The sequence below is a fragment of the Thalassophryne amazonica genome, chromosome 17, assembly GCF_902500255.1.
Source record: "Thalassophryne amazonica chromosome 17, fThaAma1.1, whole genome shotgun sequence".
Lineage (NCBI taxonomy): Eukaryota > Metazoa > Chordata > Actinopteri > Batrachoidiformes > Batrachoididae > Thalassophryne > Thalassophryne amazonica.
In genome coordinates, this window is record NC_047119.1 from 75930809 (window position 1) to 75953575 (window position 22767).

Genomic DNA, 22767 nt, shown 5'->3' on the forward strand with positions numbered 1-22767 from the left:
CCGTCTCTCGGCTGTAAGTCTTTGCAGCAAGACGGTCAAATACCCACGCATAGAGCCGCTCGCGGAAACATGACCCCACGGCTGTAAAACCTGTTGCAGACGCTAACTGTGTCTGTGTGAGTGCGTGTGTGTGGGTGTGTGTGTGTGCGTGTGTGTGTGTGTGTGGCGGGACACCCGCTGAGCGGAGATGCTGCCCCGAGGTGATGAACCCGAAGAACAATAAACAATGCTCCTTATCACTCACGCCAGATGATGTTTTCTTTTAAGATATTAGCCGATCGATCATGGGGCGCGGGACACCCGCTGAGCGGAGATGCTGCCGCGAGCCCGAACAATCAACAATGCTCCTTATCACTTACGTCCCTGGGAACGAGTCAGCGAGCATTTCCACTACGACCGGTGAAGAGTGAAGATGCCTGGACCCCCAGCTATGGGTATAAAATAGAATAAATTTGCGGAAAAAATCCTGGAAAACCATGTTGTTTAATTAAGTTTTCTTGTCTTCGAGCAGAGTGCGAAAACCGCATCAGCTTTCAGGGTAAGTGATTTAAGTAATCTGTTTTGATAGAAATGAGTGTTTTTAAATGATGCACGCCGTCTGAAACTGTCTTTTTTGTTTTGTTTTGTTTTTTTTGTTTTTTTTTTTAGACAAAACCACGCAGACGGTCCAGAGCGCGTTCGGACCCGTCCTCGGTAATATATTTGAAATAGTACAGAATATCCGCTTGCGAGGGTGATGCTTTGTATTCATTTATTTATGTTAATTCTAGAAATCAAGTCAGAGCCCCCTGAAGAAGTTCGAAGGCTGGAACCCCCGACTTCACCACGCAGATGTAAGTACAGCGATCGAGATTAAATCACGGTTAAAACTCTGGAATAACCCGATTTTTTTCTGTCACAGCCCATGGAGAAGCGGGTCAGCGGGAGAGACCCGTAAAACGATCCGCGGATGTACACGGTAAGGAGTCGGAGTTTATGTATTTATTTATTTTAAATATTTAATAACTAACGATTTTCTCTTTTTTCAGCACGCGGTGGAGGGAGACCGTCTATTTTCCACCGACACGCAAGGCTCGAAGATATTCTGAGCTGGGATTAACCTCATCACGCAACTTTCTTGAAAATGTGTAGTCTGTTTTTTTTTTTTTTTCTCTCTTATTCCGATGGAACGGGAGAATTCATTTGAAGAGGTATATTAACTGAATTTCTCGAGGTAGATTCTTCCTGCTACAGATTTTAAAAGATGGAAGGAGAGAATTCACATCGGGAAAATAACTTCGGACGTGTATTGGATTTAAACGCTTCAATAATCGACTCAGCGGGGAGCGCTCCTGGAGCAGATGGCCCATTACCCGAGGCGTTAAATTCGCCGCCTCGAAATAACATCGAGTCCGGAGAGAGACTTTTAAGCCGTGTTTGTTTAACACCGTTAAATGAGGCTCTTAACAATTTAGCGGCTGAACGAGAATCGGAAGAAATTAACCCCTACATCATTTCTACGATTAACGCTATAAATTCGACGGTCCAGTCTGATACTGAAGAGCCCCCTGACCCCCCGCACACCCCGCCTCCAGACGAGTCCGGTCCCGCGGCGTTGAACCAGGTACGCCTGACTCCGTTAAATAATGCCGTAAACCTCCTCGCGTGTGAAGTTAATCCTCACGTCCAATCCGCGGTGGATGAATTAAATCAAACGCCTAACGACGCTCGCGTGTTTTCACCTTTAAGAAGTCCCTCCCCGCGCAATGCGCGCGGAGAAGAGATTTTAAACAGAGCTCGTTTAACCCCGATAAACGCGGCGATCTCTGTTTTGATGGAAGGCGGGGATGATGCACGACCGGGGTCCAGCCGACACTCTCCCATGACGGGCGGTGGGGCTGCTAACGTCATCAGGAGACCTGCTTTTAACAATATCGAAATCAGGCTGCCTCTAAATTTCCAGCACGCCGACGAAATTCCCGACTACGCGGAATTTTACCGTAACGTCGTAGGGGCTCTTCATAACTCGGTCGAAAAGGCTTTAACACACGCCAGGGCCGGGGACTTTATCCAAATGGAGATTCGTGGGGACTCAGTCTACAACGAGGCCGCTTTGATCAGCTCATATAACGACGCTGGTGATGTGACGGGCTTCCAAAATCTGTTAGAACGATTGATAGCAATTGTGAAGCAACTGGGAGTGAGATTGCATCAGAATTTTGGCTCTCTGTTGGGACTGTTTACACAGAGACTGCTACCTGCTGCTTTGGACTTGAATTAACAGTCTTTTTCAAGACTTTTTTACTTTTTTACCTTTTTACTTTTTTTTTTTTTACTTTTTTACTGTGCTCCAACGCCTAAGGAAGACCTCTAACGGTCGAAACATCGCGACGGAGCACTTTTATCAGCTAACTTTCATCAGCGTTGGCAAGCTAACTAGCTTGCTAACGCTTTCGTTTTTATTTTTATTTTTTTTTTTTTTTTTTTTTTTTTTATTTTTTTTTTTAGCACTGTTGTCGTGCGTTATCTGTGCTGCTCCACAGCGTGTTTAGTCGACTTTTATTTTATTTTAGCACCGTTGTCGTGCGTTCGCTGTTGTCGTGCGTTGCCTGTGCTGCTTCATGGCCTGTTTGGTGCCTTGATTGGGGCACTCCTTCTGCTGAATCACCTCTAAATTATTTACACATTATTCACTTTGTGTGTTTTTAGGAATCCGCTAGGTTGCGTAGCTACTAGCTCTTAGCCGGTTTAGCATGGCGGCTTCTCCTGTCTCTCCCGCACTTTTCTGCTCTGGGTGTGAAATGTTTAGTTATTCCTCGGCCTCCTTTAGCAGTAACGGTACTTGTAATAAGTGCAGCTTATTCGTAGCTTTGGAGGCCAGGCTGGGCGAATTGGAGACTCGGCTCCGCACCGTGGAAAATTCTACAGCTAGCCAGGCCCCTGTAGTCGGTGCGGACCAAGGTAGCTTAGCCGCCGTTAGTTCCCCCCTGGCAGATCCCGGGCAGTCGGGAAAGCAGGCTGACTGGGTGACTGTGAGGAGGAAGCGTAACCCTAAACAGAAGCCCCGTGTACACCGTCAACCCGTTCACATCTCTAACCGTTTTTCCCCACTCGACGATACACTCGCCGAGGATCAAACTCTGGTTATTGGCGACTCTGTTTTGAGAAATGTGAAGTTAGCGACACCAGCAACCATAGTCAATTGTCTTCCGGGGGCCAGAGCAGGCGACATCGAAGGACATTTGAAATTGCTGGCTAAGGCTAAGCGTAAATTTGGTAAGATTGTAATTCACGTCGGCAGTAATGACACTCGGTTACGCCAATCGGAGGTCACTAAAATTAACATTAAATCAGTGTGTAACTTTGCAAAAACAATGTCGGACTCTGTTGTTTTCTCTGGGCCCCTCCCCAATCGGACCGGGAGTGACATGTTTAGCCGCATGTTCTCCTTGAATTGCTGGCTGTCTGAGTGGTGTCCAAAAAATGAGGTGGGCTTCATTAATAATTGGCAAAGCTTCTGGGGAAAACCTGGTCTTCTTAGGAGAGACGGCATCCATCCCACTTTAGATGGAGCAGCTCTCATTTCTAGAAATCTGGCCAATTTTCTTGGATCCTCCAAACTGTGACTGTCCAGCGTTGGGACCAGGAAGCAGAGTTGTAGTCTTACACACCTCTCTGCAGCTTCTCTCCCCCTGCCATCCCCTCGTTGCCCCATCCCCGTAGAGACGGTGCCTGCTCCCAGACCACCAATAACCAGCAAAAATCTATTTAAGCATAAAAATTCAAAAAGAAAAAATAATATAGCACCTTCAACTGCACCACAGACTAAAACAGTTAAATGTGGTCTATTAAACATTAGGTCTCTCTCTTCTAAGTCCCTGTTGGTAAATGATATAATAATTGATCAACGTATTGATTTATTCTGCCTTACAGAAACCTGGTTACAGCAGGATGAATATGTTAGTTTAAATGAGTCAACACCCCCGAGTCACACTAACTGTCAGAATGCTCGTAGCACGGGCCGAGGCGGAGGATTAGCAGCAATCTTCCATTCCAGCTTATTAATTAATCAAAAACCTAGACAGAGCTTTAATTCATTTGAAAGCTTGTCTCTTAGTCTTGTCCATCCAAATTGGAAGTCCCAAAAACCAGTTTATTTGTTATTATCTATCGTCCACCTGGTCGTTACTGTGAGTTTCTCTGTGAATTTTCAGACCTTTTGTCTGACTTAGTGCTTAGCTCAGATAAGATCATTATAGTGGGCGATTTTAACATCCACACAGATGCTGAGAATGACAGCCTCAACACTGCATTTAATCTATTATTAGACTCTATCGGCTTTGCTCAAAAAGTAAATGAGTCCACCCACCACTTTAATCATATCTTAGATCTTGTTCTGACTTATGGTATGGAAATAGAAGACTTAACAGTATTCCCTGAAAACTCCCTTCTGTCTGATCATTTTTTAATAACATTTACATTTACTCTGATGGACTACCCTGCAGTGGGGAATAAGTTTCATTACACTAGAAGTCTTTCAGAAAGCGCTGTAACTAGGTTTAAGGATATGATTCCTTCTTTATGTTCTCTAATGTCATATACCAACACAGAGCAGAGTAGCTACCTAAACTCTGTAAGGGAGTTAGAGTATCTCGTCAATAGTTTTACATCCTCTTTGAAGAAACTTTGGATGCTGTAGCTCCTCTGAAAAAGAGAGCTTTAAATCAGAAGTGCCTGACTCCGTGGTATAACTCACAAACTCGTAGCTTAAAGCAGATAACCCGTAAGTTGGAGAGGAAATGGCGTCTCACTAATTTAGAAGATCTTCACTTAGCCTGGAAAAAGAGTTTGTTGCTCTATAAAAAAGCCCTCCGTAAAGCTAGGACATCTTTCTACTCATCACTAATTGAAGAAAATAAGAATAACCTCAGGTTTCTTTTCAGCACTGTAGCCAGGCTGACAAAGAGTCAGAGCTCTATTGAGCTGAGTATTCCATTAACTTTAACTAGTAATGACTTCATGACTTTCTTTGCTAACAAAATTTTGACTATTAGAGAAAAAATTACTCATAACCATCCCAAAGATATATCGTTATCTTTGGCTGCTTTCAGTGGTTCCGGTATTTGGTTAGACTCTTTCTCTCCGATTGTTCTGTCTGAGTTATTTTCATTAGTTACTTCATCCAAACCATCAACATGTTATTAGACCCCATTCCTGCCAGGCTGCTCAAGGAAGTCCTACATTATTTAATGCTTCAATCTTAAATATGATCAATCTATCTTTGTTAGTTGGTTATGTACCACAGGCCTTTAAGGTGGCAGTAATTAAACCATTACTTAAAAAGCCATCACTTGACCCAGCTATCTTAGCTAATTATAGGCCAATCTCCAACCTTCCTTTTCTCTCAAAGATTCTTGAGAGGGTAGTTGTAAAACAGCTAACTGATCACCTGCAGAGGAATGGTCTATTTGAAGAGTTTCAGTCAGGTTTTAGAATTCATCATAGTACAGAAACAGCATTAGTGAAGGTTACAATGATCTTCTTATGGCTTCGGACAGTGGACTTATCTCTGTGCTTGTTCTGTTGGACCTCAGTGCTGCTTTTGATACTGTTGACCATAAAATTTTATTACAGAGATTAGAGCATGTCATAGGTATTAAAGGCACTGCGCTGCGCTGGTTTGAATCATATTTGTCTAATAGATTACAGTTTGTTCATGTAAATGGGGAATCTTCTTCACAGACTAAAGTTAATTATGGAGTTCCACAAGGTTCTGTGCTAGGACCAATTTTATTCACTTTATACATGCTTCCCTTAGGCAGTATTATTAGACGGTATTGCTTAAATTTTCATTGTTACGCAGATGATACCCAGCTTTATCTATCCATGAAGCCAGAGGATACACACCAATTAGCTAAACTGCAGGATTGTCTTACAGACATAAAGACATGGATGACCTCTAATTTCCTGCTTTTAAACTCAGATAAAACTGAAGTTATTGTACTTGGCCCCACAAATCTTAGAAGCATGGTGTCTAACCAGATCGTTACTCTGGATGGCATTTCCCTGATCTCTAGTAATACTGTGAGAAATCTTGGAGTCATTTTTGATCAGGATATGTCATTCAAAGCGCATATTAAACAAATATGTAGGACTGCCTTTTTGCATTTACGCAATATCTCTAAAATCAGAAAGGTCTTGTCTCAGAGTGATGCTGAAAAACTAATTCATGCATTTATTTCCTCTAGGCTGGACTATTGTAATTCATTATTATCAGGTTGTCCTAAAAGTTCCCTAAAAAGCCTTCAGTTGGTTCAGAATGCTGCAGCTAGAGTACTGACGGGGACTAGCAGGAGAGAGCATATCTCACCCGTGTTGGCCTCTCTTCATTGGCTTCCTGTTAATTCTAGAATAGAATTTAAAATTCTTCTTCTTACTTATAAGGTTTTGAATAATCAGGTCCCATCTTATCTTAGGGACCTCGTAGTACCATATTACCCCATTAGAGCGCTTCGCTCTCAGACTGCGGGCTTACTTGTAGTTCCTAGGGTTGTAAGAGTAGAATGGGAGGCAGAGCCTTCAGCTTTCAGGCTCCTCTCCTGTGGAACCAGCTCCCAATTCAGATCAGGGAGACAGATACCCTCTCTACTTTTAAGATTAGGCTTAAAACTTTCCTTTTCGCTAAGGCGAAATATGGAGCGCCTTGGGGCAACTGTTTGTTGTGATTTGGCGCTATATAAGAAAAAAGTTGATTGATTGATTGATACAATCGAATTCCAACTTTTTATCCGCCGAGTCTCTGGAATTAGTGGTTCAAGTCATCCGCAACCAGAACGGCGCAGGGAAGCGCAGAATAGATGACCTCCTCCATCACGAGGGTCTGAGGAAAAAATCCAAATGCCTTAATATCGTGTATAATCCTGACAACAGTTTATGTTTCGCGATAAACCTCGTTCAGTTATTGAATCCTCATCTGAGTACGCACGAGGCGGAGCAGCGCGGACTGGCGTTATAAAATAGCCTTGGATTAACGGAAGCTACGCCGGTAGCATTAGAGCAGGTGGGAAAATTTGAAAACGTTCTGGGTTGTAAAATTGTGGTGTTTTTCAGAGCCGAAGGGGAGAGAAAGCTGACAAAATTCCAGACAGGAATACCGGCGCAGCAGAAAACTCTTTTCGTTTTTCTGTTTAATAATCATTTTTACGGAATCATCGATTTAAAGAGATTTTTGGGGGTGAAATATGTATGTAAGTTTTGCTTTGAGGGGTACAATAACCACGCCTCCCATAATTGTCCGTCATATTGTAAAATTTGTGAATCCACGCAGTGTTACGAGAAAAATAACCCTGTATTCTGCAGCGAATGTAACAAGGAGTGTCGCTCTCCCACCTGTTACAGCCTGCATAAACAGCCGAAGTATCGTCCTTCCGCCGGTAAGTTCGTTAATGTGTGTGATAACAGAAAAAAATGCTCTCGATGTAAACGCGAGTATTACATAGCGTTTTCTAAAAACAGCGCTCCGCACGTGTGTAATCAAAAGAGGTGTCATATATGCGGCGAGGCTCTCCAGGAGCCGAGCGAGGGTCACCTCTGCTATATGACCCCGCTCAAAGCTGAAGAGACGCATTCAGAGAAATATGTTTTTTATGATTTTGAAACGTATGTCGATAATAACGGGGAACACGTACCGTTTTACGTCAGCGCTGTAACAAAGACGGGTGATTTTTGGAGCGCATGGGGGACAGACTGCGTAGCCCGCTTCTTTAAACATTTTAGAACGAGAAAATTCAAAGAATACATGTTCATCGCTCACAACTCAAAAGGTTTTGACGGCTATCTGCTTCTAAAGTATTTAGTCCAGCAGGGCGTAACCCCCGCTGTGATTATAACCGGGAGTAAACTATTACTCATGACAGATGCCGCCTTTAAACAGAAATATATAGATTCGTTATCTTTCCTTACAATGCGCTTATCTCAGATGCCTAAAGCCCTGGGAATCTGGCTGAAAGACGAAATCGTCCGCAAAGGTTACTTTCCGCACCTGTTCAGAAAAAAATCTGAACTATGTCGGTCCGTACCCGGACTCAGCGGCTTACGGGGTCGCAAATATGTCAGAGGGAGAAAGAGAGGAATTTAACGCGTGGTACGTGCGGAAAAAAAACGCAATTTTCGATTTTAAAGCCGAGGCCGTTATGTATTGTGATAACGATACAAAAATTCTGGCTGCAGCCTGCTCCAAATTTATGTCTGAATTCATCGCTGAAACACTCGTGGATCCTTTTACCTGCGTTACAATCGCCTCGGCGTGTATGAAAGTCTTCCAAACTAACTTTCTTGCTCCAAAAATGCTGGCGATCCCCTCCGCCGACAATTATAGAACGAGGCATAAAAAATATTCGGACGTGGCCGTGCAATGGTTAGAATGGGTTGCTGAGACGGAAAACATTATCATTGATCATGCTCTAAACAGGGGCGAGAAAAAAATAGGAGGTTATTATGTTGATGGGTATGCCCGGATTGACGGCCGGATAAAAGTGTGGGAGTTTCTCGGGTGTTTTTACCACGGGTGTGCAAGGTGTTTTACACAGTACGAAATAAACCCTCTCACAAACACCTCATTTGGAGAGCTCCACGCCGCGTGTCAGAAAAAAATAGCCTTTCTGCGGGCTATGCCGGGCGTCACCCTCAGCATAATTTGGGAGCATCAGTGGCTTGAAATGAGGCTGAGGGATGAGAGCGTTCGGTGTTTCCTCGCCCGCAGGGGGTTACCGCCGCCCCTCGAACCTCGCGACGCTTTATACGGCGGTCGGACTTGCGCGGCCCGTCTGAGGTACACCGCTAAGCAAGATGAGACGGTCTATTACGTCGACGTGACCTCGCTGTATCCTTACGTTAACGTAAATTTCACATATCCCACGGGGCATCCGGAAATTATCGAGAGAAATTTCCGAGACCCCAGGACTTATTTCGGGCTCATCAAAGCCATCGTGTACCCACCCCGGGGGCTAAAATTCCCCGTCCTCCCACACAGAACTCTTCACGGTAAACTGGTGTTTACTCTGTGTCGCACCTGCGCTGATGAAAATAATCAAGCTGCAGCGTGCACACACAGTCAGCAGCAGATGAGCTCTGTCTGGGACTGGACGACCCCGGAATTCCACAAAGCTCTGGATACAGGCTATGCTGTAGCTAAGATTTTTGAAGTCTGGCATTTTGAGGAAAAAAGTGATAAAATCTTTGAGGGGTACATAAACACCTTCTTAAAACACAAGCAGAAGCCTCTGGTTTCCCTCCCGAATTTGATTAAAGACCCCGAGAGCAGAAGAAAAATATATCACGGACTACTGGCTGAATCAGAAGATTCGTTTAGACCCAGAAAAAATCAGTCACAATCCGGCAAAACGACAGATGGCTAAGATCTGCCTCACCTCCTTCTGGGGGAAATTCGCCCAGAGGGCAAAATCTGATGCAGACCGCGCTCGTTAAAAACACTGACGATCTGTTCAGGTATCTGTTTTCTGAAGAGTACGAGGCACATATCTAACATTCCTCAGCAGTCCGGCTGGCTATGGTTCAATGGAGGTACGGCCCCGCGGCACGTCAGCCGACCGGGTAAAACCGTCAATATTTTCATTGCGGCGTTTACAACGGTGTACGCGCGTTTGACCTTGTACGGTTTTATGGAGGCTGTGGCAAATCCTGACAGGATTCTGTATTATGATACCGTAGCCTGATTTACGTTGTAGGCGGGGTGAAACCCCGCTGCCTACCGGTAATATCTGGGGCAGCTCACCGACGAGTTGAACGGCGACGTCATCACAGAGTTTGCAGCGGCGGGACCTAAAAGTTACGCATATAAAACCGCACGAGGGTAAAACGGTCATGCGTGTGAAGGGGATCACTCAAACCCACGAGAGCTGTCAGAAAATAAACTTTGACAGCGTCAAAGATCTGGTCGAGGGTTATATAAAAGATCCCCGCCCTCGCTGCATCTATCATAACACCGCAGCAGGGAATTAAACATAAAGCAGTTTCAGTTTGACAAACGTGTCATTTCAAAAATCCTTCAGGGTGGTGTATGACAAGCGGCGTCTTTTAAAGGACGGGGAACCGAACCGTTCGGATTTTGAAACATGTCCTCACTCTGGAAATACGGTGGAGATTGACCCCCAGACTTCAGCTCCCATTCTCCTGTCTCATCGTTGGACCGAGTGGTTCGGGGAAAGACTGTGTTTGTGAAAACATTGCTGGAAAATTGTAGCCACGCTATGGATATGTGCCTGACAACATTGTATGGCTGTATACGTCTGAACAACCTCTGTATTCTGAACTGAAGAATAAAAATATTAAATTTGTAAGAGGACTCCCTGACTCATTTCTGGACGACAGCCTTTTCCCTGAAGGTCAGAGCCATCTGGTTATTTTGGACGATCTCATCTTTCAAGCAGCGGATCATCCTGAAGTTGTAAGAATTTTCACCCGTACAGAATCACCGGAATATGAGCGTCATCATGATCACACAGAACGTGTTTCATAAAGGGAAATACAGTCGAACCATCAGTTTGAATTGTAATTATATGGTGCTGTTTAAAAACCCCAGAGACAAGTTACAGATGAACATTCTGGCTCAGCAAATGTTTCCCGGCAGAAAACAATTTTTTTTGGAGGTTCTTGATGATGCTACGAGCGTACCTTACGGGTATTTATTACTGGATTGCACGCAGGAGTGTCCAGATCAGTTCAGACTGAGATGGGGATTACTCCCGCATGAGTGGCCCACAGTTTATTTACAGAAAGATAAACGGATATGAGCTCTCTTTTAAAAAGGAACGTCCCCGCTCTTAAAGCGCTAATCAGAGCCGGGGCGAGGGAGCGTCACCACAGCCTGAAGACCTGCAGGCCAGAGCTTCTGAAAACTTTATCCGAGATCGCTTTGAATATATTAAAGGGGAATATCGCCTTGAGCGACTCTCAATTCCATGCCTTGAAAAAACGAAAAAGAGTTTTACGTCTTCTGGCCGACAGAAAAACCAGTTATAAAAAGAAGCGGGGAGCGTTGATTCAGACGGGCGGCTTTCTCCTACCTCTGCTCACCGCGGCCCTGCCCGTTATAACGAGTCTAATAGTACCCAGAGGATAATGGCGTTCAAAGCAGCGCAAAAGATGTTTTTACTCACTCCACAGCAGATGGTTCAACTCGGTCATTCCGTTCTGCCGAGCGGAAATAACATCAGACAAACGGCGGAAAATGATTTAGACTCGCGAATGCGAGGTATACTGGAAGAACGTACTCACTCTCCTTATGAAAAAATTAAAAAGTATGAGGCTCTGCTGCAGCGCTATTTAACCCTGATCAAGCAGGGGGAACTCGAATCATGCGTTTCACCCCCGCAAGAGACTCGCGTCGCTAAGCAACCTGAGGAGGAGGAGGAGGAGGATGAGACTGTGACAGAGGTCCTGAAGAATATCCCCTCCAGAGAGCGTAGAAACGCTGAATATATTATGAGGAAATTATCGATGGGTGATACGCGCTGGAGTCCGTCGGGGGAATTTATTTACAAGGGGAAAGTCGTGAGGGGGTCTCACGCCATAGATCTTATGAAATATCTCGGATCCTCGTTCAAGAAATCGAGCCCCCCTACAGGCTGGGTGAAGTTCCTCAATATTTTACAGGAGCGGAACATTCCGGTGGCGTGCGTATCAACCCACAAGCCCGCGAGCAGTTTCAGAAGCTTAAAAAGGCCGGAGCAGCTCGCCGGATGAATCCCTTCTTTTAACGATTCGCCGGCCAGGAAGAAACTTAAGAAAAAAAAAGACTTCCAACGCTGGGAAGGTTTTCACCATAAAAGGAGGGTATCGAATTAAAAACTGACTGGATATTATGATCAAGATTCTTTAAAATACATCGCAGTCAGTCACGTTTGTATATTGTTACTAATAAAACACCGACTGAAACTCATCTCCGGCCTTCATCACTTTTATTCGGTATACGGTTTAAAAAACAACTTTCAACACTTCTCTACTTAATAACAACGATGCAAAAAAAAATGAAAAAACTTAAGGTATGATCGGGGGTGCATTTTCTACACATCCGGAACATTTTCACAAAAAAAAACACATAAAAAAAAATCAAAGGTCAAAGCTTTTCTACGTTTAAAACGGGGTTTACATTATGCAAACGCGATAAAACTTTAAAGGTATGATCGAAAGGCCGCTCCACACATCCACCCCGTTTTCAGGCGAAAGAAACAAAAAAATTTAGGATCAAAGATTAACACTTCTTTCTGTACTTAATAACAATGTTTTAAGCGTGCAAATGCGATAAAACTTTAAAGGTATGATCGGAAGGCCGCTCTCACACATCCACCCTGTTTTCAGGCGAAAAAAAAACATAAAAAAAATCAAAGGTCAAAGCTTCTTTCTACGTTTAAAAAACGGGGTTACATTATGCAAACGCGATAAAACTTTAAAGGTATGATCGGAAGGCCGCTCTCACACATCCACCCGTTTTCAGGCGAAAAAAAACACATACAAAAATTAAAGGTCAAGCTTCTTTCTACGTTTAAAAAACCGGGGGTTTAAATTATCCAAACGCGATAAAACTTTAAAGGTATGATCGGGAGAGCGTTCTAAGACGGGGGTTACATTTTCACACGGAAAAACATAAAAAAATAGGAACGCTGGTTAACACAAGCCGTGACAATATTTAAACTCATGCAGAGGCCCTGCTAGCTGGTTACAGGAGGTATTGCAGCTTTTCTTAAGGCAAAACGATATCTTTTCACAAAATCAGAAACCAAATCATCGTTCGCGATAGTATTTTCGGAGTATAAAGACACCACGTCCCGGTACGACTTCCCACTGGCTCTGTTATACAGATAATACACGCAGTGTTGTACGCATACGTCGGATAACTCGTGCTGAAGCTGCTTGTTGTGATACAGAATGTTTTTAACATCTGGGAGATTCTCCAGATATCGCAGGATGCTTTTAGGGTAGTAATCAAAGTCCGGGCTGAGGCCGAGTCAAAAAATGTGGCTCAAACCATTTTTTTCAACGGTGAGCGCTAACCAGTGTTCCCCCGGTAAATGTCTAGGGTGGGTGTTTACAATGAAATATACGGGAGGGCCCGGCTTGATCCGGAATAACTCGTCAGACGCAAAACACACGGCAAACAGGTCTCCTATTAAGCCCCTCATAACAGCGTCCAATTCCAGGGTGTTCATCAGTAAAAATCCACAAGGACCTGTCGCTTGGAATTAATCTCCAGGAGAGAATCGTAAACACGCGTACACTATCAGCGTGGTGGTATGCGGAGTCGCGACTCTGAATCTCATTTCAAGTCGCAGGGTGCCTGTGGAGACGGGGCTCAGAGCGCCGCTGTCCTCCTCCGGGTTTAAATTGAAGACGTACAGCGCGTAGCCGTGCGCAAAATCCTCCCGGTCTATACAGAGAGGGTGGTCTTTGAGGTGTCGTCCGGTCGCGGTATAGAGATATAAACTCCCTGACAGAGAGTTCGTTGTTAAATTCAGGCTGGAAAGCTTTAGCCGGCAGCTGTCTCCCGTTTTGACTGAGTGCGAGGTACTCCAGGTCATAGTGTGCAAATTCAAAGGGGACAGATCTCTTCTCCGCTGAATGCATTGTGATTCACCATACCCAGAACCACATATTTGGGCATGGTTCCTAAAAACAGGTTCTCCTGGTTGCATATCCTGGAGTCTGGGGGATCACAACGTTGACGTGACGTTGATTCGTGATAACGGGTACACGGCGTTCCCTTTCATGAGAGCTGCGGAGTGACCAATCTCACTGCAGGGGATACGGTGACTTTCTTAACGAATAGGGACGCGCCCAGAATTTTCAGCTTGAAAGTGGAGGCCGCCAGCCCATCAGGCAGAAAGCATCGCTGGCTCGAATTAATTTAACTCTTAGATCAATGTTATTCAGAAGAAGCCTCTCGCAGAAAAATATGTCCATGTGCAGCGGACCCTGAACTTGAAATTCACGTGATTCGGCGCTAAAGCGCGCTCTGCTCACGAGGCCTTTATTCGGGCCCACGTCATCCACAGCGGTCGAATTGTGCTGACCCGGGGTGTCCTTGTAAAACAAACCGCCCGTGAACTGCGATTTCAATGAAGCGGGCGAAAAGTTCAGCAGCGTCTCAATCATTGCCCTGTACGGGTGCGTCGCGCTGGACTGGGAAATCAGCCGGTCACCCAGAGTCACGTCGACTTGTGAGAAAATCGTATTGAGAGGATAATTTATGACGCCCACGCGGGCGTCATTAGCCAGGTCAGTCCCGTCGGCGTTTGTAATTTTCATTCGCAGATAAAGCAGCGTATTATTGAGGTCTAAATACCTCTCACCGTCTCCGGGGATAAAAAACTCGATAGGGCCCATGTCCGTCAGGGCTGATAATGGGCTGACTTCAACGTATTGGCTTTGCTCGATGGACAGCTGGGTCCCGGGGACGGCGAATAAATCCAATTCGCTCATGGTGCATTCGGAGGAATTATTTCGCAAAAGAGACATTGTTTAAGAGAAAATATCCCCGGACAACCTCCTCTTCTTATGCTTCCTTCAAACTGTTCTGCTTTTTCCGGGGTTTTTTTCGCTTTTTAACCGTTTTGACCCGTTTCCCCGGGGGGGTTTCTGGGGCCTTCTTGAGAGCACCATGATCCCGGACCCCCGCTGCTGCTCGGGCTCCTGACTCCGTCCGGCCCTCTCAACAACGCGGCTCACTACGTCGGAAGCGATGCTTCGGGCTGCGTTTTTCAGGGTGAGGTTTGGCGATCGTGTATCCTTGTTTAATCAGCGGCGACACAAATTTGAACAGTTTTGAAAATATGTTCCCGAGCCCGCGCCCGTACATAACAGGAGCGCCGGAAGCCGTGAAGGCCGTTCCCGACTTGATTTTCATAGTAAGGCACAAATCTATAAATGTCGGCTTTGTGCGCTGCCCCAGCCATTTTTTTATCCCGCCGGTTTAAAATGTAATGTCACAACCACTTTACCGTATCTGAAATCCACGTTTGATCTTGATCGCTTTTGATTTCGATGCGTATTGTCTCAATATGTCTTTTGGAGACCGGGATGTAATAAGCAGGGTTGAATTTCTTTGTAATTATTTCCCCGAAACGACCTCCAATTTCGAACGCTCGGAGGAGAGGAGCAAAAGCGTCACCCACCGCCTGAGGCTGTACAACGTCTGTATAACAGAACAGGTGATACATCCCTGCTTTTATATGGGGGTAGCGGGGACAGCTCGTGACCCCGGGTCCGCATCTCAGCCATTGATTAGGCTGCATCCCAGCATGTACGCCGTCGGGGGTTCAAATATACCTGGCTGGTACCGTCTCCTTCCACAGAAACTTTTTCTGGATATCGTCATATTTTAAAGTCAGATTCAGATCTATAGTCTTCAAACGAGGGTTTATCAGCCCTGCAATAACCTCAAAGTTATCATAATATCCCGTGTCAAAATATCGCGAGTGAATGGCGAGTTTGTTCTTGCCCGTAATTTTCATCACCTGGAACGTACAGGAAGGCTTTTCCGGGATATTTAACCAGGTGTGCGGATAAGAAATTTCCGTCAGCGCCACATCCCAGTCACCCTCTAGATCCAGGTGTCGAGCCAAGTCCACCTGGTAGCATGAAATTGTGTTGTCCGGGAATACTTTTAGGCTGGCGTTTGAAGGCAGAGTCATATAAAATCCGTGTTTCAGATCCCGATCCATTTCTCATATGTCGGTTGAAGATGGAAGTTCTCATATTTATACGGCCATCAGCTGGTCCGCGGGAACCCAGGAGTTAAATTTCTCGGGCCAATTTTTCCATCTGACAAATACAAATTCTTTCCCTTGGTAAAACGTTCACGAATAATTTCTTGAACCTGATACGGTCTGTCTTTGCTATTTTAACCTTCTGCAATTCTGGTTCATAGAATGAACCTTCAATGATCTCGCCGTCATAATCTTTCAATTTATAAAGGGCGGCGTACGTTGTATACATTCTGACACCGTGAACATTCATCCGTAAAACTTTGTTCATTTTTATCAAAAAACTCCCCTGAGCTTGGAGACCCTGACTATCTCCGACCTTATATTAAACTTCGCAGGCTTCCTGCGTAGGGTGGATGCCCCGTACAAATTTTGAAACACTTGATCGACATTTCGATCATTAACCTCATTTGGCCTCATCTTAATGCTTTTATGATAACTCTCGTTATAAGCCGTGAGTAAAGACGGTTAGGACGTCGATGTATCTTTTCGTGTTTTTAGCAGTAAAATATCTCCACATTCTCGTCTTTAGCGTGCGATTAAACCTCTCGACAACCGAGGCTTTCAGATCACTTGCGGTGGCAAAATGTAGAATCCGGTGTTTTTCATTAAATCCTTGAACGGTTTGTTAAAAAACTCTTTCCCAGCATCAGTCTGCAGCTTCAGAGGCACCCGCTCTGCTTTAAGAGCGAGGCAAAGGCCTGTGAGACTTCGCGCCCTTGCTTTGACTTCAGAGGTCTGGCATACGCTTTTTTTGAGAAGATATCGATAACGGTCAGCAGATACTTGTACCCGTCATTAAAATCTGAAACCCTGCATGTCGCATAAATCCGCCTGAAATTGGTTAAGCGGGTTTGTGACAAATATCTATTTCTTGGAAAATGCGTCCTGGCTGGTTTGTGTAATGTGTATGCATCTTCCCCGACAGGAAATCTCTGCTATGCTTCATACGAATTTTAGAGCCGTGTTGATCGGTCATAGCCCTGCGTAAACGCTCCGGCCCTCCAAAACTCCCCGGATTTACCGGACTATAATATACATCCTTCATTAAACCCTCATCACCCATTTTAAGACGGATCTTCAGAATGATGAACCGGATAGCTTTTGCATTTTATAGTTTTAGCGACCATAAATTAGTCTTTTGTTTTAAATAGGAGCTCTTGGAAACGTTAAATTGAACTTGATTCAGCACCACGGAGAGCGCTCACAGAGCAGCCTCGAGCTTTTAATAAGACCGTGTTAAAACCCCTCATTAATTCATACGAGCACCTTTTTTCCACCAAACCTCGTTTGTATGACTCTGTCTCGCAATATCAAGCGCCTTGGGGCAACTGTTTTGTTGTGTTTTGGCGCTATAAATTGATTTGTAAAACATTTCACCCTTTTTCAACAATATTATAGGAAAGAACACAGGCCGTATAAGGTTTAGAATATGGCTTTATTACATTCATTAAAGTCACACACAGAGAAAAAGCAATTGTTCATGTTTATTAAACACAGCATACGTGAAGGAAAAAAGCATACGTTCACGTACAAAACTGGAAAACTCAGTAATACATCTCCCCGCATTTAGTTTATTTCAGTATTCAGCTGTAAAAGTGTAGGAACAATCTCCCTCTGGACACCCCATCTGTTTCACCCGGCACGCCATCACATCCACAAACAGAGTGTATAATGTAAGCAGGTGCATCGGATTACACCGTGTAAAATCGTCAGTGGTCAAACAGAGATTTTCAGTAATACGTTGTACAGAGATTTTTCAGATGAATGGAGAGCCGCGTGTAGATATGATCTGTCCAGACTCCGGGCCCGGGGCGACGTCTGATAACGTCGAAGACCCTCTCCAAAGCGCATGAAGGCGGGGCGTCTGGGATCTCCAGCCTGCGAATGACTACCCGCTCCAGCTTATACGAGAGTCCACGTATAATATAAACTTCCCGCAAGCTTTGAAAGAGAATCATCACACAATTACCCATGACTGTAAAACAATATAATGATATTTAAAAAACAAACAAACAAAAAAAGCAGGTTTTTCTTCAGTCGTCTGGGTTATAGATGGCTACCATCCCCTCCAGGTCGAGATCTGCGTCTTCACCGAAAACGTGTACAGTTCGTTGATCTTTGCTTCAAAATTATCAGTGTATTTCAGCTCAGTGAGGATGTTTTCTACCGCCCCCTGGACCCTCGCCACCGATGGGTTGAGGAAGCGCTGGGCTAGGAGCTTTACCACAGCCGGGATGAAGGTCGGTTCCAGAGTCTCACCATTAATCTCTCAAAATGTCCGGTAAAGAAATATTCATTTAACGGGTCCAGGCATTCGTGCTGGCGCTGGCTGGGGTGATCGATGTCACACCCGTAACAGAGTTTTGTCTGTAACTTTTGATCACAGCCAAAAGTAAGTGTGCCACGCCGACTTTCACCGTTTTCAGGAATTCCTCTGACAGGAACCCGTCAGGCCGGTCAGATGCGAAAGATGTGGCGTATTTCTCAGCCGGCTCGAGGTCTTGTACCTCCGTGGACTCGCAGCCTCCGTGACAGCGGGAAGAGACCCACGCCTCCGGGCTGGAAAGCGCGTGAGAAGGATGGATCTCGCCCCAGACCGCCTCGAGCTGAACTCCCCATGGGCTCTCGTACCCGCCGCGGGTCCGTGAAGCTGGCTCAGGGACGACAGGTCTCTTCCACAGTCGGCGCGCAGTCACAAGCGATGTCGTCGGCCGCTGCAATGGGAGAGGTTGAGGAGCTCATGCTGGTTCGTCGTCCGATGCTTGAATGAGATGTGGTCCCCTGGTTTTTATAGAAATCCGTGCATGCGGGGAGGAGCTACGTCAGAGTTTTTTTTTTTATTATTATTATTTTTTTTTTTTAAGTAAAAAGAGGGGCCAAGTTTTTTCGGATTCGATAACGTCCCTCCAGGCCAGGCACCTTGTAAAGAGGCCCGTAATCCTGTCGTTGCAGGTGTTGAACTTATCCAGCTCTCAGCCGCAGCTGTGACGCTTCTGACGTGGCGTGGCACTAACCCGCTCCAACTTAATTTCACCCTCAGAGACAGTGTCAGGAGGTCCAGCTGGATATATCACCTATAGCGCGGCCCCGGGTGCTGAGCCAGGTGAGTTGGAAGCGTGTTTTTCTTTCCGGCGTCGATCTCCTGGAGGTTCAGGGTTGACCGTGTCGCGAATCATCGAGCCCACCGCCGCGGAGAAGACCCCAATCGGCGGAAGTAAGCGCCACCCATGGGGTTCCTCAAGTGGCAGTCTCACCCTCGGCCAGAGTGAAGAAAACTTACTTGGGCATAATACGGGTCGAACGTGTAAGTTAAACGTTCGTGCCCCTCCAGGCTGTACGTCAGATCTTCCTCCGGTATCGGCTGGCTCAGACGGCTGCGTACACTCAGACAGCCAGCAATTCAAGGAGAACATGCAGCTAAACATATCATCTGGTCCGATTGGGAAAGGGCCCAGAGAAAACTACAGAGACCGACATTGTTTTGCAAAGTTACACACCGATTCAATGTTAATTTTAGTGACCTCCGATTGGCGTAACCGGGTGTCATTACTGTCGACTGTGAATTACAATCTTACCAAATTTACGCTTAGCCTTAGCCAGCAGTTTCAAATTTCCTTCAGTGTTGCTTGCTCTGGCCCCCGGAAAACGTTTGACTATGGTTGCTGGTGTCGCTAACTTCACATTTCTCAAAAACAGAGTCGCCAATAACCAGAGTTGTTTCCTCGGCGGGTGTCGCCGAGTGGGGAAAACGGTTAGAGATGTGAACGGGTTGATGGTGTACACGGGGCTTCTGTTTGGAACTACGCTTCTTCCTCACAGTCACCCAGTCGGCCTGCTTTCCCAGCTGCTGGGATCTGCGGGGGACAGCTAACGGCGGCTAAGCTACCTTGGTCCGCACCGACTACAGGGGCCTGGCTAGGTAGGATTTTCCAAGGTGCGGAGCTAGTCTCCAATTCGCCCAGCCTGGCCTCCAAAGCTACGAATAAGCTACACTTATTACAAGTACCATTACTGCTAAAGGAGGCCAAGGAATAACTAAACATTTCACACCCAGAGCAGAAAAGTGTGGGAGAGACAGGAGAAGCCGCCATGCTAAACCGGCTAAGAGCTAGTAGCTGCGCTAAGCTAGCGGATTCCTAAAAAACACAAAGTGAATAATGTGTAAATAATTTAGAGGTGATTCAGCAGAGGGAGTGCTTTAGTTAAGGCACGTAAAGATTACACTGGGAAACAAATCATTATCTAGATAACTAGATCAATCTAACTTCGCAGATTAAACAGCTAACAGATACAGAAAAACACCGCTGTGCTCCGGAACAGGAAGTGATACAATACCGCAGTGAGAGCCAACCACCAAACCAAACACCAAACCATAACTCAACACTGCTTTATTTTCCAAGACCTCCGCCTGAGCGGAGCATTGTGATTGGGTAGAGATCTGGGCTTTGTGGCTGCTCTCAGCTTGCTTCTGTGCTGGAAGCCATGTAGTAAACAAGAACTTCCAGCAGGGGGCAAGATGTTCAAAGACAGAAGTGCTGACTCATTGTTTGGGTTTGTTGTCACTTTTGATCGTGGTGTTAAAACTCAAATTCAGCTTGTTAGTAGCTGCAAATGTAACAGAGACGATACTGGAATTTATCAGTTATCTGTAAGTTCTGATACATTTTTGGGTGGTTTATCGTTTTATCTTTATCAAAGATAACTTTTCAGTTATTCATTATCTGTTATCGAAGTTAATTTTTTGGTTATCTGTGCCACCACTGGTAATACAACCCTGGCAAAAATGATGGAATCACCGGCCTCGGAGGATGTTCATTCAGTTGTTTAATTTGTAGAATAAAAGCAGATCACAGACATGACACAAAACTAAAGTCATTTCAAATGGCAACTTTCTGGCTTTAAGAAACACTATAAGAAATCAAGAAAAAAAATTGTGGCAGTCAGTAACGGTACTTTTTAGACCAAGCAGAGGAAAAAATATGGACTCACTCAATTCTGAGGAATAAATGATGGAATCATGAAAAACAAAAGAACGCTCCAACACATCACTAGTGTGTCGCCAAGTGCTTGCTCACAGGGGGTCGTTTTGACCGTTGGGGTTTTTCTGTAATTATTGTATGGCTTTGCCTTACAATATAAAGCGCCTTGGGGCAACTGTTTGTGTGATTTGGCGCTATATAAATAAAATTGATTGATTTGATTTGAAATATTGCATCTATTGTGCTCTTTCTTGACAGCAAACCTACGCACAGATCTTCACCTGTTTTCTAAGCCTAGCTTCTACTCTTCCCCATAACTTCATGCCTCTGTAGTTACTGCAGCTCTGCACATCACCCTTGTTCTTAAAATAGGAACCAGCACACTTCATCCCCACTCCTCAGGCATCCTCTCACATTCCACAATTTTTTAAACAATCTGATAGGAACTCCACTACCATCTCTCCTAAACATTTCCATGACTCCGCTGGAATCAAGTCTTATGACAAATAAATTGGCTTGAGACTTAATGTTTTACAGTTTGTTCTGGAATTTTCATCATGAAGTCAGCAGGAAATGATACAGACGAGCAAGAAACACCAGGGATTGATATACGGATGCAGAGAGAGATTTAATTACACTTGAAGCAGAAAACATGCATCTGTAGAGACTAGGATTTATTGCACCTCATGTCACACGCCCACCTGAGTCTTTGACTTTACAAACTCAGAGAGCTGCCTTAAGGAACCCTACCTCAGTAAAACAAATCCATAATACAAACATGACCTTTAGCTAGCTGGACTTGACGAAACACAACCTGTTCTATCAACACAGGCCAGCAGGCAACAGATGACCCTGACCCAGTATGCAGACAAGAGGGAACAGTAATTTTTTTCACAAATTTTAAACACAAACTTTATTTTCATTGACTCTAAATATAACCAACAACCAACCAACATCCATCACGCTGCCATCACTCGGATTGATTGTCCCTGTATTGCATCACTCAATGTTTGCATAAAATAGAACTCTATTTTGGTCACACCTAGTTGGTGGCATAGCGACCACTTGTTTCATGTTGCTGTAAAATGCCAACTCTGTTTGAAAATGAATTTCAAACAGCTGGTCACAAGGGGTGATGGGGTTCCAGCCATGCTTAGCAGCATGTATATAGGCAGGGCTCTAACATTAAAGTGTTCGTGCATAAATGTGAATGTTTTTTTGTTGACTAAGTGTTCTAACACCCCCCCCCCCCCTCTCTCTCTCTCTCTCTCTCACACACACATCCCTCTTTGGTTCTGGATCCTTCAGCCACCGTAGAAGCAGAAGAGGCTCGAGGTAGGACAGTCAGCCAATGTACAGATGCATGGTCATGTTGTCCCCTGACTCTGATAATCTGATGGACAGTGTTTGTGTCTTTGACCTGGGTCATTTTGCACCCTGATATAAAAGTCATTTTCCTCAAACTTCAATCATGTTGTACATGTTCGATTTTCACCTTGGGATAAAAGACATCAGATCAGGTCTGGAGACATGCACTGGTGCCACACGTTACCCTGTCCATCACATATGGGCCCTCCTTGGGTCCTGGGTGGCAGCCACCCATAGCCACTTCCCCAAAGTAACCATCTGTCTGCTGTGACTTCATGGAACATGTTGAGAAAGTGAGTCCACTTGGGTCCGAGCCTAGAACCCAGTGGATCTGTGCCGATCAGACTTAACTGTGTTTTACTGTGTTTCCACAGCCATCCAAGGCTACAAGCCAACACACAAGATCCAGAGCTTTGAGGAGGCCAAAGGCCTGGACCGGATCAACGAGCGGATGCCCCCTCGTCGAGACAGCAAGCAGAATGAGGCGGTGCTGTCCCTTAACAACCTGTCAGCTGGCACTGGATCATCAGACAAGAACGGCACCAACACACAGTCCTAGATCCAGGTCTCAACCTCTTGGCTCCACCCCTTCTCCTCATATGCCATGTGTTGTTTCCTGTCCCCTCCTTAAAGGTCCGGAGAAGCTTAATTTATTTTTT